Source organism: Apodemus sylvaticus, chromosome 1, assembly GCF_947179515.1.
Source record: "Apodemus sylvaticus chromosome 1, mApoSyl1.1, whole genome shotgun sequence".
Lineage (NCBI taxonomy): Eukaryota > Metazoa > Chordata > Mammalia > Rodentia > Muridae > Apodemus > Apodemus sylvaticus.
The window spans coordinates 4,725,101-4,742,322 of record NC_067472.1 but is presented as its reverse complement, the minus strand read 5'-3'; the positions used below and the strand labels follow the sequence as shown (position 1 = coordinate 4,742,322).

The 17,222-nt window shown below is 42.9% G+C and overlaps 1 pseudogene; it reads right to left on the bottom strand.

The window, feature by feature from the left end:
• Positions 1 to 16,638: 16,638 nt before the first annotated feature.
• LOC127676588 (uncharacterized) lies at positions 16,639 to 16,720 on the bottom strand (annotated as a pseudogene).
• Positions 16,721 to 17,222: the final 502 nt, after the last annotated feature.

Here is a 17,222-nt window from a genome sequence, read left to right as displayed (position 1 = left end):
ACAGCTAAACTATTTACAAGCAAGGCTTTCATTCTTTTATCAGAGAAGCAAACCAGCTGCCCTATTAGTCTTGACACTGTGGTCTGATATGTGGTGGCAATGGGTTAGCAACATCCTCTCTGCTCGAGGCAGGGCCCTTAAAGTCTCCAGGGACTCTTTAGAAACAAACAGGGAAACGCCTGTTGTCCTTAGGCATTTAGCTGTTGGGATGGAGAAAGTGAAGCGAGCCGTCCACAGTGGAGTTTGAACTGTGGCAGCTTGAGTCCTAACTTCCTTGCTCTGGACAGGGAAACCCTGACAGAATCATGAGGGAGAAGACGAATTTTAAAAAACTACTCTTGCCAAGCAGTGGTGGCACAGGCCTCTAATCCCTGCACTTGGGAGGCTGAGGCAGGTGGACCTCTGTGAATACAAGGCCATCCTTGTATACAAGGTAAGTTCCAGTATAGCCAAGGCTACACAGAGAAACCTTATCTTGAAATTCCTCCCCCCACCACCAAAACCAAAACCAAACAATCATCATCATAATCAACAACAACAACAACAACCTACTTTTATCCCAAAGAACAGGCGGCTCTGGGTGTTGGGCCTGTACCCTGCCTGCTAAGGAGGGCCTCTCCATTGCCATCTGGAGATACAGCTGTCCTAAGACTGAGAGTCGTGAATACCCAGAAAGAAAAGCACACAAAAGATGTCTCCTATGAATAGGAATGCAGAGCTCTTACTTAGGGTAACACAGCATCTATGGCTTCTAACTATCATTTTCCCCCTCCAACCGTAAATAACCATTTAAAGCTTGGTCACTGATTTATCGCATCTTCAGGAAGGGACAGATGCTTCAGAGATCACCAAGCTGTTCAATAGATCTGACAAAGTCAGTTCACGTAGGGTACTATTAAACTGAACTTCTGAAGCACAAGCTAGTGTTTGGATATGTGTATATATATATCTATATATATATAGATATGATTTACCATTTGTGTCAATGAAACATGAAATGATAATGAAACATGAATAATCTATATGTATGTGTAATTTTTCAGAGCTAGTCTCATTATATCACCTTGACTGGCCCTTAACACATGGAGATCCTCCTGCCTCTGCCTCCTGAGTGCTGGGATCAAAGGTGTGTACCTCTAAACCTGGTTAGCATATGGGAGTTTGTTCTGCTCTTGTGTGCTCATGGTATGGCAGAGATGCTGAAGACCTCACTTGGTCTCTCATCTATTTTTCGATGGGATGCTCTATTGCAGAGAACTCTGCATCATGCTGCGGTTGGTCTGACCACGCTGAAACTAACCCCAGCATGAGCAAGAAGAGTCCTTTGTCACTTCTCCTCCTAGACCTAAGCAGGAGAAAGTTCTACTCTTCATGGTACAAGAACAAGAAGGCTTGCTGCTCTTCCAAACCGTCCAAGTTTGCTACCAGAAACCATATTGGACAACTCACAACTGCCTGTAACTTCAGCTCCAGAGGAAGCCGGGTTTAAGTCCCAGCACCCCTGTAAAAGCCAGGCACCGTACATATCTGTCAGTCCAGGCCTGGGGACAGGGACAAAGTTCAGTGAGAGACTCCATTTCGAAAAAATAAGATAGGAAGTGATAAAAAAAGACAGCTGACACTATTCCACATGTGAACATATACATACATGTTCACAAATACAGGAACACATCCTTACACACACACACACACACACATGACTTTTAAAATATAGTGAATTGAAAGAAGAAAGAGAAGACAAAAAAAATCATGTGTACTCAGGAAATAACTGTGCTGAGAATATCCTTGGCAAAGAAAATTTGGAAAAATATGTGATCCAAATAGCAATGACTGGTGAAGAGCATGAAGGAGACATCATTTTTAATTTTGATGTCACGGAACCTCCTGCACCGAGAGAAAGCATGTGTGTTTATCCTGGGCCTACAAGACAAACATATAGGACCTGGGGTGTGACCTGAAGGCAGGAAAGCCAAACATGTGGCGGCCTGGCTTCACGGGAGCAATACCAAGAACTGATCGTGAACTGAGTACAGATGTGACCAAGTGGAAGACCACTGCCAAAGTAGCCACTGAGCGTTTGGTAAGAAGGCGACAGTTCAATGGTGGCCACCGTCAGAGACCTACTGAGGTAAGAAGTTAGGGACACTCAGTATCCCTAACATTAATAAAACCAAAAACCAATCTCCAGTGTTCCTGTGTATCTTGCCCGCCCCATCAACAACAGCTACTTCTAAACTGATGGTTCTGACAGTATTCCTCACTGTTCCTGTTGCTTCTGTGACATCAACTACCCCACCTTCCCATCCAGGTGCCTGGAGGGCCTGTTCCGTCTTCTTTCCTCAGCCTTCCAGTCCAATGCTGTTCACTGCTTGTGCGTCGACAGCCCACGCACCTGTCTGTAGCCAGAATCTTCACTTTGGGACAGCACCAGCACCTTAACTGGACACATCCAGATGAAGCTCGCAGGCCTCCCTCCACGGTAGCCTTCCCGCTGCACAGAGAAGAGCGCAGAGTTTGCACTGGCAACGGAGCTGGTCTTGAGAGCTTCAACCTTCGTTCTTTCCCCTTCTTGGGAATCAGTTACTGAATGTCCACCGACTGTGCCAAGTAGAGCCCGTGGTGCCTCATTACCTCAAGAGCTTCTCCTCAATTCATTCTGTTTTCAAAACTGGAATATCCATTTAGATCACACACGTGAAACCATCCTGTATATTAACTACTTTTATACATCTTTCTATACATGTACTCCATACTTCATGAAATGACACTTTGCTCTACGTGACGCCTCTTTTAATTTTTGTTTTGTGGCTATTCTTTCTGGCTTATTAAGTAGTCTAACACATCATTTGAATGACACAATAGATACCTCGAAGCGTGATTTTTTTCCAAAGTCACATATATACACAGGTTAAAAATCAAATATTATCAAAAGGACATATAATAATTAAAAAAAACAGTAGGATGTCTGTCCCCACTTCACACCTGGTTCCCAGAAGGACCTGCTTAAGAACATTTTAAATACAGTTTCTTCTACTTTATCTCCATGTTCCCAAATAGCATGTGCATACTGATTCTTAAGATTAATTTATACTTTGTTAATGTCACAGTGTGATGCCACTTGATCATTCAACAAATAAATACTGCTCCCCTACCATGTGGCAGACACTGTTCCAGGAATTATGGATCTAGAAATGAGCAAGACAGCATCATTCAATTCATGAAACTTAAACTCTAGAAGACACTGCAATGGGAAAGTGAACCACTAAATATATGGGGGGGGGGGATTATTTTTAAAAAACTAACTTTCAATAGAGTAGCACCTGGGCTGGAGAAATGGCTCATCGGTAAAGAGAGCCGACTGCTCTTCCGGAGGTTTTGAGTTCAAATCCCAGCAACCACATGATGGCTCACAACCATCCATAATGAGATCTGATGCCCTTTCCTGGGGTATCTGAAGACAGCTATAGTGAGCGAGCGGGGCTGGAGTGAGAGGAAAAGTGTCTGTAGACAGCCATAGTGTCTATTATTACTTATAATAAGTAAATAAATATTTTTTAAAAATTATAAAATTAAAAAAAATCAATAGAGTAGCACCGAAATGGTCTTCTGAGGTTCTGAGGCGAGCTGAGCCCCGCCTACTGACAAGGGCCTGCACCATGAACCCCTTGGGTGGAAGAGAGCGCTGTGCACTGGGGAAAGACCTGGATCTAGGTAACAAAGGCCTTACAAGAATGGATTAGCAAATGAACTTTGGGTTTTACTTCTTACAGAAGCCTCAGACAGTCTATCCAGGCCCCAGATCCTTCTACCTTCTTAACCTAAGCTCCAGGTCTGGAAAAGCCCGGGTACCTTGGCATGAAGTTCCACACAGTAAGGAGAGCAGTGAGGGAGCAGGACATGCTTTTTCTGTGTGGAAGCCAACTCAGAAATGTCTCAACTCTTCTGCTCATGTCTTTCTGGCCAGACCTTAGTCACACTGAGAACTAAGCTCTATGAGAAGATGGAAATGCAGTTTCTATTCTGGGAACTGAGCTAAAATTCTCTTCCTGTGAAGAGAGGATAGATGTCAGGGGCCAATTCATTTTCTATCAAAATAACATTTATGTAGAAGAAAGATGAACCATAAAATCTTTGACGAAGTTAAAAAAAACTGTTTAAATAAGAAAAATAATTTGGGCTTGTGGATAGCTGCAGTACTTGGGAGGAGCCTGGAACTCAAGGCCAGCCTCAACCAGTGAGTTCAAGGTCAGCCTGGGTTATCGAGACCCTACACACAGAGAGAGATGATGGAGCAGGCGCACCAGTACCAGAGACAGCAAGCACTCGGGTTCCACCAAAGGGAGTAGAGGAAGCCACGGGGATATGAGCTGGGCACGTTTTTGTATGTGTGCTTGCGTGCACGTTCCTGTACCCGTGCGGAGGCACTGTACCAGGCTCTGCACTGGTGTCTCAGAGCGCATGCTGGGATCAGAGGAAAGTCTCAGGTGTCCGTTCTCCCCTTCCATTTTGAGACAGGTGGGGTCTTATTCCCAGTGCAGATACCAAGCTCACTGGCCCCTGATCTTGTGGGGATTCTCCTGTCTCTGTCACCCTGTAGGAGTACTAGAATTATGGATGTGTGTTATAGCCTCTGGTTTCATGTGAGCTCTGGAGAGCTGAACTCGGGCCCTCATGCTTGTCTCCCCAGTGCAGGGGACCTTACGTTCATTTCAGTTGCAATTGGAAGCTATGAAAGAACTTTCAACAGGGAACTAATGGGACCTCTTTTCCCTATCTACCTCTTTCTCTGTTTCTTATTAACATTAGTAACCAATTCTTTTTTTTGAAGATTTATTTATTATATATAAGTACATTGTAGCTGTCTTCAGACATATCAGAAGAGGACATCAGATCTCATTACAGATGGTTGTGAGTCACCAAGTGGTTCCTGGGATTTGAACTCAGGACCTCTGGAAGAGTAGTCAGTGCTTTTAACCGCCGAGCCATCTCTCTAGCCTTAGTAACCAATTCTTATTTTACATAATTAAACTCATTGCTGTTTACAGCATCTGAGTCTATAGATATTGTTCATTATAGGACCAAATGTTGTATGACGGTTACCTTACATAAATGTCTGATAGTTTTCACTTATGTAATTATACATACAAACACACGGCTACTGTTCATTCCAGATTTCCCATTATACCATTCCATCAAACCAGATATTCCAACCAGTTTGCCTTTTTTTAAAAAAAATTTTTTTTGCCTTTCAAAATTTGGTTGGCGTTCTTACACACTGATTATGATTATGATTATTAATCATCTGATCCTTGTGAACCTGTTCACCTTTTTTATAACTTTACTATCATGCTAGTGAATCTTAGGATGGAAAGGAGAAAAATTAATACGATCTCTGCAACATTGTAACAAATTCCATTAGCACCTTTGCTGAAGAATCTTTGAAAGCAACCTTGACCTTGTAATATATATTGAAAATGTACCTCTTGTTTGACATTTTTGAATAAAGAGCAGAAAAGATGAAAATTACTTTCAATATATCTCTGTCAAGTTTCATTTTTCAAAAAACGTGACTCCCTAGCAGAAGGAGACCATGAGGTGGCCTTGATTTAATAAAACTGCTTTCCACTGCCCACTCCTGGCTCTGACAGTACCTCTCCCCACAGCATTCTTCTCTCCTGAGGTGTGGTAGGGTTTTCTGTTTACTTCTTCGTTTATCCTATTGGCCCTTTAAAGACTGACTTCAGTCTTCCCATATCTTCTCATATTGCTTGAATTACCTTAGTAAACATTTAACTATTTCCAAGATATATAGGTGCTGACTGCCTTTTCCTTGAAAGGATTTATTCCCATCTGCCTCTGGTTTTCTTCTTGCTTGTGAATGTACTCACATTTACAAACCATTCCAAAAGCTGCCTGTTCCTGAGGCTCACCCTAAGGAATCTGACCTCTGTCAGCAGTGTCTTCATATAACCAGCATGCTGCAAACATTTCCTAAATGAACACACCAATCCACGAGGTGAATTCTTACACTAGATATTACATTTTTCAACTTCTGCTATTATATACCGAAGAGTTTAAAAGGCTCTGAGTGTTCCTCAGGGCATTCCCAGCCTAGGAGCAGATCTGTGACTGGAGAGCATTTAATGTCTCCCAATTTACATGGCATAGCACAGACAATGCATCCAAGTCCACTTGTTCCCCCTGAAACCCAGGCGCAGGGTTTCAAACGCTGACCACAGAACTGCACTGAACTCTCATGACTCCTGGCTTTTCTGACCTGCTCTTTGTCAAAAAACCTTGTCAGAAATTTTAATACTTATGAATAAATTTCACGATCTGGACTGAGAATAGAATTTCTATGTAAACAGTTTCAGAGTTGTCTCTTAGAACAAGAAGCATTTTCTTGGCTGACTATTCTGAGGACTCGAGAATCACTGGGTTGTTTAAAACATGGGACTTTTATTATCAATGTTTGAAAAAAACCAATCTTAGCCAGGGATGATATGATTTAGGGCTAAAGGGGAACTAACTATGCTATCTATTTAATTATAAAACTATTGAATTATATGGCTTCCAGATACTATCCTTGATAGCATGCTATTGTTTGAAGGTATAAAAACTGGACATTTCCTTTTTATTTATTTACATCAACACCATAGGCCATTTCTTTAGAGTTTGGTTGGTCTTACCACTGTGGTTTTTTAAGCCCTCTAAGCTCAACTCCCTGATTCTAAGTAGTAATTGTGAGGTTCATTCTGCATTCTGTCTGCAACCTGAGGCAGCACCCTGGAGCATCACCGCGTGCCACGTTGTCCTGTCAGGACGGAAGAGATAGCTCGGCAGTTAAGAGCTCTTGCTCCTTCTTCAGAGGACCCAGGTTTCATCCTCAGTGCCCGCGTGTCAGCGCACAACTGTCCATAGCTAGAGTTCCACAATATCTGACCTCTACAGACAGCAAGATACTGCAGTATATACATATATATATGCTGGCAAACACTCATATACATAAACATAAATGTCACTAAAATAAATAAAATTTATCCTATTATTAATTTAAATTATTCATATTGGACCAAAATTGTAGATTTTTCGGCATTAGACATAGTTTTTCTAACAAATCAAGACTAAAGTCTAAAACTAACTACTCTGCTTAGAGTTAACAGCGCATCCATTTAACTGGGCTTTCTACTTACTGATTTCTTCCAAGATAGAGTTACGGAAAAAGAGCACTCAGTTTTAATCATCAGAGGAGTACAGACAATAACTACACATAGATGCTACTTCACGCCCACTGAGATGGCTGTGATCTCACACAGCGAGTATGGCTGAGATGTGAACCCAGCGGGGACCCTCATAGGCTGGTGGTGGAAGTGCAAAGCGCTGCTGTGTTTAGGAAGAGCTCTCGGCTGTTTCTCAACGTTTAAATGCAGCTACCATATCCCCTGCGACTTTACTGGTGCATACCCGTCCAAGAGAAATGAACATACGTGCTCACATAAAAACTTACACACAGACGTTCCTAACACCACGGGTCGTGAGAGCCAAGGATTGGGAAGGACTTGGGGTATTGGATGAACAACCTGTGCTATTTTCAAATAACAAAATTTGATTTGTCCAAATACAGAATGAAGTTCAGTATGGTCTAAAAATCTTGAGAGTGTTGTGCTAAAGAAAGCAGAAAGCAAAAGACAACATATTAGATGTTTATGATAAATGTTCTCAATAGATGCCTATGGCAAAGGGAGGGCAGGAGAGACAACCAGGAGGGTCTGCTACACGCCCTCTTTACCTGACGAAAACACATTGTGGTTGGCTGGGAAGTATTAAGAGCCACTCGTGTGTACACGTCAGGTAGGTGACTAGTATGGTAAGTGAAATAGATTTGGATAAAGCTGTTAAAAACAAAACAGAAAAATGGGGCATGCTGCTCGCTCCTCCTATGGGTGAAAAATTACCAGCATCACCCTCACCATCTGGCTGACTTTGCACAACAGGGACCTTTGACCTTTGATCCCTTGCAGACGGACACTGTTACTTTTAGTTCATTTACACTCATAACTGCTTGCCCCAGATGATATATGATCAAAGCTCAGACCCTCAACAGGAAGTCTGCAACAGCTCTTTCATAAGAAATTTGAAACATTTGTAACATTATGTAATGATGAATCCGGGGAATCTGAACCCTGCTTTGATGCCACTCCGTGACCTTAAGCTTTTGAACTTAAGCTTCGAACTCTCAGAAGGGCTTAGACTTATAAAACAACTCGACTTTACTAAAAGTTTCTCCTTGAAAAATGTCAATCACATTTGGGACAAAGCACATACTGTTCTCAGGAACCTTATATCCTTATGTAAACTGGCATGTGTCTATTAGAACCTAAACCACAAAATTCATTCCAAGACATAGGAGTAGTGCTTACATAAACCCAAGTTTGATTTAAATCAAACAAGCTGCTTAAAGGCTGGCCTGGTCACCAGAGCCCATGGACTATCTGCTTAATTTGTTTCCAAATTAGTTTAATATATATTTTCTTTTACCAACTGGAGTATCGTCAGCCTCAGCGACCCTAGTCCCGCCTTCCTTAAGACAGAGAATCATGATTTATCCTCCTCTCTCCAGTGTACTAGCCACTGAGCAGTGAACATCCTCACGCTTGAGTTTTGGCTTTTGAGACAGGTTGAATTTGCAATCCTCCTGTCTCTGCCTCTTGAGTAGCTGAGATTTCAAGTCTATCCACCCCACTGAGCTGATGTATCTTTATTAAAGTGATTGTTTTCTAAATTGTTTCTATACTGCCTTCAACTTAAAGAACACACACTTGAATGTACTGAAACAATTCACTGTGTGTTTAGTTTCAATGTATTTTTATTTCCAGAGGTTATTCTGGAATAAACCTATTTTCACAGAGGGGATTCATAAAAAAGAATTTTGAAAATCAACTCTAAGGATATAGATGGATTTTTTTTTTTTGGTCACTGTTTATTCAAGGGCCATTCAAGCATTTAAAATTTATGAGAACTGTCTCTGGGCCAGACACTGAAAGGGACTGTATCATAAGATGAATAAAATATAAACCCTGGCTGAAAGGTATTTGCAGTGCAGCGTGGGATGGATCTTAAAGGAGCCTGAGTTTTGGTGCTTCAGGAAAACTTGCTACTAATTAGCAGGAATAGCACTCATCATTCTGCAAGTTCTGTGAAAATCTCTCTCTTAACTTCAGACCACAGCACCGACGTCCTCGTATACACTGAGAACAGAGCTGTAGGGAAGAAGCCCTAAAATCCATTTTTAGTCCTCAAGAAACAAAGCAGCATAATTAGATGCCGTGGATCAGAAACTGTGCTGAGGCAAGAGGGTCTTCTTAGGACTCCAGGAAGGCCAGCCATGCAGTCGGCCTGAGGAACCCAAGCCTTTGAGCCCTGGACCCACAGCATTTCTCTGCCTCACTGGCCCAGCTGTGGAGGTTTAAGAGGGGGGAAATCAATGCTCTACTATCCTGGTTTGCTATCTACTATCAACTCCATGACAAATGTCTTATGAATTATTCTTGGTTCATAAAAATGTAGCTGTGAAGCCCTGAGGGAAGCACGTGTCACTACACAGAGAGAACATGGCGTTTGGGAGGAAAGGGACACTAAAGGAAGTGAAGAGAAGCAGCATGACTACCGTTCTCCAATGACTGCCAGGTAAACGTGTTCAATTATTCACACCGGAAATCCCTTTCAGCACAAAACCTCCCGTTGCTCAGTAATTAACTGATGTTTTTGTTGCCGTTCAAACCATTTTTATTAGCATCTTTCTAAAATTAATTATCAAATAAACTAGATAGCCAGAAGTATACCAGTCAGATAAGCTGCAGATTGCTTTTCTTTTACAAGCCAAAGTCTTTTAACAGTCAAATTCTTTTACAACAGATCATTCTGGGGATAATAATTAGAAGCAATTCTCTTCTTAGTTTTTTTGTGTGTTATTGATTGGCACTCAGGGCGAAGTATGGAAGTTCGGGGTGTGCTTGGTCCACAGGGATATAGCTCAACAACAGAAGGGAGCCAAGTTTAGATTAGATGTCCTAAGGGGCAGTTTCCTATCTAGGCACAGGACTAGGTGGGAGGAAGGGTAACTTAGACTTAGAAGACACCCAAGGAAGAAAGAGTATACATTATATCAAAGTCTTGAGAACTAGCAATCATCCTTTCTCAGAATAAAAACAAAAGAGGGTTGTGACTGCAGCTGCAGAGCAGCTCACTCTACTCAAAGCACTGGGTTGCATCCACAGTACTACAAAACAAAGCAAAACCACCAATAAAACCACTCGCTCCATGTGCTCATCAGAACCTACAAAGTGTCCATGTAGGCTGTGCCCTAAGTGGATTTCTGAGTTCCAGACCAGCCTGGTCTACAGAGTGAGTTCCAGGACAGCCAGGGCTACACTGAGAAACCCTGTCTTGGAAAAAAAAAACCAAAAAAGAAATTCCTCAATCAAGTTTACTAATAGAATTCATGCAAGAATACATACATGATACTAACGTTTTCTTAGACATCACAAAAACATTTTTAATATGCATGGGCATGGAATTTTCACTTTGGATCAACTACTCAATTAGTGTAATAGAAGTAAACCCTCATACGTAAGCTCCATAACCTCACTTCACAAAACAGTTACATACAGTTACACTGTAACGTAAGCTGACAGTTTTCTGATCTCTTGATAATTCAGCTGAAGCCAGCTCCTACAGACTTTCCCCACATCCCTCACAGGTGATCATGTAGCTTTTTGAATCATCTTCCTAAAGTCTCATGTGGAATTTCTTTATAACTGCATGTGCATCCCGGTGGTAAATCCTGAAAGCCAATAGAAGCTGGGTACTTTACATACACCAAACCAATCCCTGGAGTGACACAACCTGTCCAAACCCGCAGAGAGGAGACAGACAACGTGATGGAGTTGTGTCCATTAATGAAGAAGTCCCTAAAACAAAAAGCATCAGATGCCCGTGGTCAGCATTGGGCAGGAAATGGCCACCATTCTCTCCAGTCCCTTCCAGAGGACAGGCAGAAGGAGTTTCCAATCTCGGTTATTAAGGTTAGCACCAACCTATCACAAAACCATACAATGATCATTATACGAACATGACACACTAATATTTCTAATGAATAGAGATGTAGAAAAACCTCAGCAAAACTGGTAAATTGGATTTAACAATGTATAAGAATTAGACTGAAGCAAACTGCTTAACCTAGTTGTATGAATGACCTCAAAATTAATTGATGTAACATAAACTATTAAGCCGAATTTTTAAAAAAAAATCACAGCAGCCTGTCAAAGATTCAGGACAGTACATGATAACCCATTCACAATAAAAAGACTTTAGTAAACAAGGAAGGTAACTCTCTCGTTCTGATGAAAAAACAAAAAAAGTCCTACAAAAACTTTCAGCTAACACCACATTTAATGGTGAGAAAGGGTAAGGCTTCCCATAGATTTCAGAAGGAAGACATGGATGCCTTTACGTCCTATTCTGTTTTCCAGGTACTGGGAGCCCAGCTTTAAACAAAGTAAAATGTACGCAGACTAGGAATGAATAAATCAAACCACCTTTGTTCACAGAAGTTGCTGTCTATAATGTTTATTGTTAGGCTGTGAGGAATTGTTCTTTTCAGTATGGTTACTATTGCTATGATGAAATGTCATGACCAAAAGTAACCTGGGGAGGAAAGGGTTTATTTGGCTTACCATCATGAAAGGAAGTCAGGATAGACTCAAGCAGGACAGGAACCTGGAGGCAGAGGCCGATGCAGAAGCCACGGAAGAGTGCTGGTTACTGGCTGGATCAGGCTGCTTTCTTAGAGAACCCAGGACCACCATCAGCCTAGGGGTGGCACCACCCACAATGGGCTGTGTTCTCCCACATAAACCACAAACTAGGGAAATGCTCTACAGGCCTACCCACAGCCAGCTTTTATGAAGGTAGTCACCCTATGAGGCCCCCTCCTGTTTGATGACTCTAGCTTGTGTCAGCTTGACATGACGCTGATTAGCACAATGGACTAATTGGTAAAGTGTTCACCTGGGAAGCACAGAAATCTGAAGTTGGATCCCTACGATACCATACCCAGGTGTGGTATATCCTGCAATTCCAGAGAAGGCTAGAAGGGCGGTGGACCCTGGCAGATCTCTGCAAGATTGTGGACCAGCTGTCCTGGGCTATACTGCAAAGTTTCTAGACAATAAGACTCTGTCTCGAACAAAAGATGGAAGGAAATGATACTAGAGGTTGAGCTCTGACCTCCATATTTATACATCTGTATCCATACACTCACATATACACATAAAAAACCCCATTGCTCTTTTACATACCAGGGACAAATAAGGAATTTGAAATTTAAAACGGAACCATTTGCCTTACCTTGGTGTAAATGTAATAAAATCTATACAAGCTTTATGTGACCACAACCACAGAACTCTGATGAAAGAAAAATAGATGTAAACATAAACACTCTGTTGAGAGACAGGGAGATGCAACATTGTCAAGGTGTGTGTGCTTTATAGCTTGATGTGCATGCTCAAAACCATAACCCAAACCCTAACAAGTGAATTTGAGGATACTGATGAAATGATTGTAAGGTTTCCAAGAAAAGGCACAAATCCAAGGAAAGTTACCAGTACTGAAGGAGAACCAGGTTGGAGGACTGGCCCTGCCTCAAGACTGATTATAAAGCTATTGTCATCAAGACACTACATTGAAAGAAAAGAGAACAAATCAATGTGACAGAAAGGAAAGCCCAGAAATGATCTTTAACTGTAGAGCAAAACCAAGAGGATGGAGAGATTAGCTTTCAAAAATGTCTGAGACACCTGCGTATCCATGTTAAAAAAAATCAATTTAGACACAGATCTTATAAATACTAATTCAAAATGGATCACAGATATAATATGAGATGCAAAATTATAAAACTCTTGAAAAATATGACCTTGGGTGCAGGAATGAGCTTTTAGGTACAACACCCAAAGCGTGTTCCATGGAAGAAATAAATGACAACTGTCCTTCCATTCAAAGTAAAGCCATGTGAGATACAAATGATGTTCATGAAAAAGAACTTCATCCAAAGCACACACAACGTATACAAATTAACACTAAGAGATGAGAGACCTCATCTAAAAATCAAGCAAAAGGCCTAAGGATGCCTCAGCAAGGAGCATGAGCAGCAAGCAGGCAGATGAGGCTGTGCTCCCCACTGCGTGTCCTGGGGGAGTGCACGGCACGAGCTAGCACTCCATGCCCATCACAACGACCCAAGTCCAGAACACAGCGTCAGTGGGGCACCACAGGGACTCTTACTGACAATGGCATGGAAGACGTTGGGGGAGAGTTTGCCATTTCTTTGTCTTTAAATTTTTAAAAACTTTTTTATTGCTTCTTTTGTGTAGAAGAATTTTAATCCAGCAATGTGGCTGCTCTGTCAAGGGATCCCATCCGAAGATATGATCCAACTGTATTGCAGACTCCCCCGGATTCAGTCCTGTCTGGCTGGAACACAGGTGTGCCCTTAGTATAGACCTTTACTCCTTAACGATGTAGGCAAGGTTAGTGTGTAGAAGGGAAGCAGACATCGAAATTTACATCTAATTGAGGGGGCAGACAAAGAGACAAATCGGAGAATGTTGGGGTTCAGGAATCACCACTCAAACCATACAAGCACTGATTTCAGTTAAGCAAGAATAGTTTATTGAACACACACCTTAATACTGAATGTTCAGGACTGCAAAAAGGACCCAGAAGCCTAATTGATGTACTAGTCTGCTCTCAGGGTAGGCTTCTTATAGGAAAAACCAGGTTCAAACATTTTAAGAGCAAGGAGGGGAGCAGGTGGCTTACTAGGCAAAGTATTATCAGCTAAACTTTAAGCTGATTGGTCCTGAGTAAGGTAAGAGGGGCGGTGGATGGGTGGTGAGCAGGGGGATTTCAGAACATTGAGATAACAGAGAATGAGTATTATAATCATAACGTTTTGGCTTATTAGGTAGATTTGTCAGTGTCAATCACAGAAACCACAGTGGACTCATTCATGCAAGAAAGGCTGCCCAGTGGTCAGTTGTGACTCAAGATATTTTAGACATAACAGCTCATATTGACCTTTGATTTGATGGGTCCTTTGTAGAATTTCTTAAGATAAGCAAGCTTTATACAGAGCATTCAGAACATAGAGAACAAAACAGGGTATGTGGTCAGCATGTCCTTGAGTCAAGACACTTCTCTGTATCAGTAACTGGCAGGCATGTTAGAGCAACAGTATGAAATAGCTGGCAGGCATGGAACAAATAGCTACAGCTATTCTTTGGGGAGGGATGTCGAACCATAAGAAGAAAGGTTTGACCATGCGAGTCAGACGTAAGATACACCCTGTTACATGATGATCGCCTATGAGATACATCTGTTCTCATAGGAGAAGAGAAAGGAAGAGAGACTGCTTTAGAGCATGGAGAAAGAAAGGTGGTGAGGAATGGGCTATACTGGGTGGTGTGTGTGTGTATGGCAGTTTTACCAGGACAGTTCTACAAAGACAGGTGATAGGGAGAACAAGCTGTACCCAGGTGAAGATAGAACGAGCCAGAGAATGAGAAAGAGTCAGAAGAGTAGAACAGATTGCCAAAGTTAGTATGAGGCTAGGCAGAGCAATTCAGTCAGGAGCTGAGAAAAGCCAGATTGAATCAGTCAGCTCGGAAGATTAGATTTTACAGAGGTTAGAAGCGTCTAGGCCTAGGCCTAGGGATAATTAGGACAGAGAAGGAAATGATCTGGGCTCAGCCCAAGTTGGGGATGGCTCTCATCTCATCCCTCCATTTGAGGAAATAAACACATTTACATTTGTGAATTTTACATCATGTTCCCTAATCCCATTCATCTCCCCCTCCCTCCGTGCCTGACATCCATCCTTGCAACTCTATACCCCAACAGAGAAAAAAAATCTCATTGTGGAAGCTGTAGTGTGTCACCGTATCCCACAGTATACCCTTTGTCCACACTTCTTTTTGCAAATGTTCATTGTAATGACTCCTGGCTTCTGCTACTGAGGTTCCAATACTGGAACCTCACTGAGACTCCTCTCAGATATCCTGTTGTTGCCCTATGTCATGGAGATCCTGAAGTTTGGAATCTGTAAGACCAGCAGCCCCTTCATGCACTCCTGCAGTTCTTCGATGGAGTAGATGTTGGGTCAATCCAAAGCCCTGGACCTGAGCCTGGAAGGCTGACTCTGAACTGTCAGCCCTCCAGCTCTCCTGCTCTTACTACTTCAGGGCCAGATCACCCACATCCCCACCATCAGGGTCAGCTCTACTGTGCTGCCCAGGCGAGGGGAAGGGCCAGCTCTCCTGCTCTCATGACCTTGCTGGGGACAACTCTCCAGACCGCTGCTGGTGGTGAAGGCAAAGTGAGGAGAGGTGATCGTTTTCTTATCAAGACCATGACACAGCAGACAAGAGACAGGGCCAGTTCTCCCACACTCACATCCTCAGGACTGGCTCAGTCAGCTCTACTGTGCTGCCCAGGTGAGGTGTAGGACCCACCCTCCCGAGTGCTGCATTCGGTGAGGGACAGGGCCAGCTCTTCCAGTCTGATGACTTTGCGGTTAGCTCTTCTGCCTACTGTAGGTAGTGAGGAGTGAGAGGTGGCAGCAAAGGGCAGGAGCCCACCACAGTCCAAGTGGTATCAGTGGCTACTCACAAGGGATTGCCCCTCACTTCTCTCGAGTAGTTCTGTCTTTCTTCATTGTGCCCACATGTTGCAGTAAACCTCCAACCCCTCCAATATGCCTGGGCAAAGAAAAGACAACTCAAATGATATGAACACAAACTGTGCGCCTAGATTGGGCAGATCTACTACCACACTACCATCTTCCCGCCTATGAGACCCCTTCTTATAACTTGTGGTTTCTCCAGGTCACATGCTTCTGCTCCATTTCCGCCCACCTCCTCCTTCCTTGTCCTCTCTCTCCTTCTCTTCCAAACCCTTCAGCTCCACCTTCCCCTCTTTCTCTGTCCAATCACTGGCTCTAGTTTTTATCTTATAAATAAAGGTGGGAAGGTTTACAGGAAATCACCTGAGTGCTGACTCATTCATTGTTCGAAGCCCCTCATGGGAGAACAGAATTGACATCAAATACAATTAGTCCCAGGGCTATCCGCAACACCCACATCCTTCTGTTTCTCTTTCTCTTTCATTTCTCCACCATTACTTGCTCCTCTTAGTGGTGCCTATGGGTCTAGTGGTCTCCGAGTGTCTGGGATCATCGCAGGAGTGCTATGCCTCCCTCGGGCATTATGGCGCTGGGTTTATCTTGGGCACAGTCTGTCCCTTCAGGTCTGCATGGCTCCGGACTGGAGATGAGCTCAGGCTAGCTCCCTGTCTGGGCCCATGGCATGGGTCTGCTGGTTATCTTGACCTCACTTCCCTCCCAGCCACCCAAGTGACCCCACGTGAGGGGCGTCTGATTTGGGCTCACTCCCATCCATAGTCCCAGGAGTCTGCTAGTCTCCCCGCCCTGGGACACTGTCTGAGTCGCCATGGTACTGGACCTGTGGTCATCTCTGGGTCGCCTTTCTCAGGGACTATTAGGCTACTAGTACTAGTCATTCAGATGTTCCTAGGTCAGCCTCTTTGCCACCTACTGACACACAGGCGGTACAGTAGCCACGCCTGCTGTGCCTCTAGGGGCAGGGTGTCTTTAATGTTTATTTTTAATTAGTATACAAAGAATTAAGTTTCATCTTGGCCATTTTCAATATTTTGGCAGTTTCTTATAAAATTAAACATACTAGGAAAGAAAGGTTGCAAACTTCTTTCTTCCCAGCACTTAGAAGCAGATGCAGGCAGATCTCTGTGAGTTCCAGGCCGGTCAGGGATACACAGACCTTATCTTAAAAATAAACAAAAATCTAAAAATTAAAAATGTAACTCTTTACTACATGACCCAACAATTTCAACCCTTGATATTTGCCCACTGGAGTCTAGAGCATTTTCATATAGAAGCCTACAAATGGATGGTTACAACACCTTTACAGTGTTCAAACACTACAGTGACCATTTCGCTGCTACTAAGATGTCAGTACGTGAGTGGAGAGAAAGACATGTCCCAACACTGCAGCAGAATTTAACAGTTCACAGAGTAAACTGTCAAGCCGCCCAGGAAAGGGCGTGGAGCAGACCCGCTGTGACTGTGA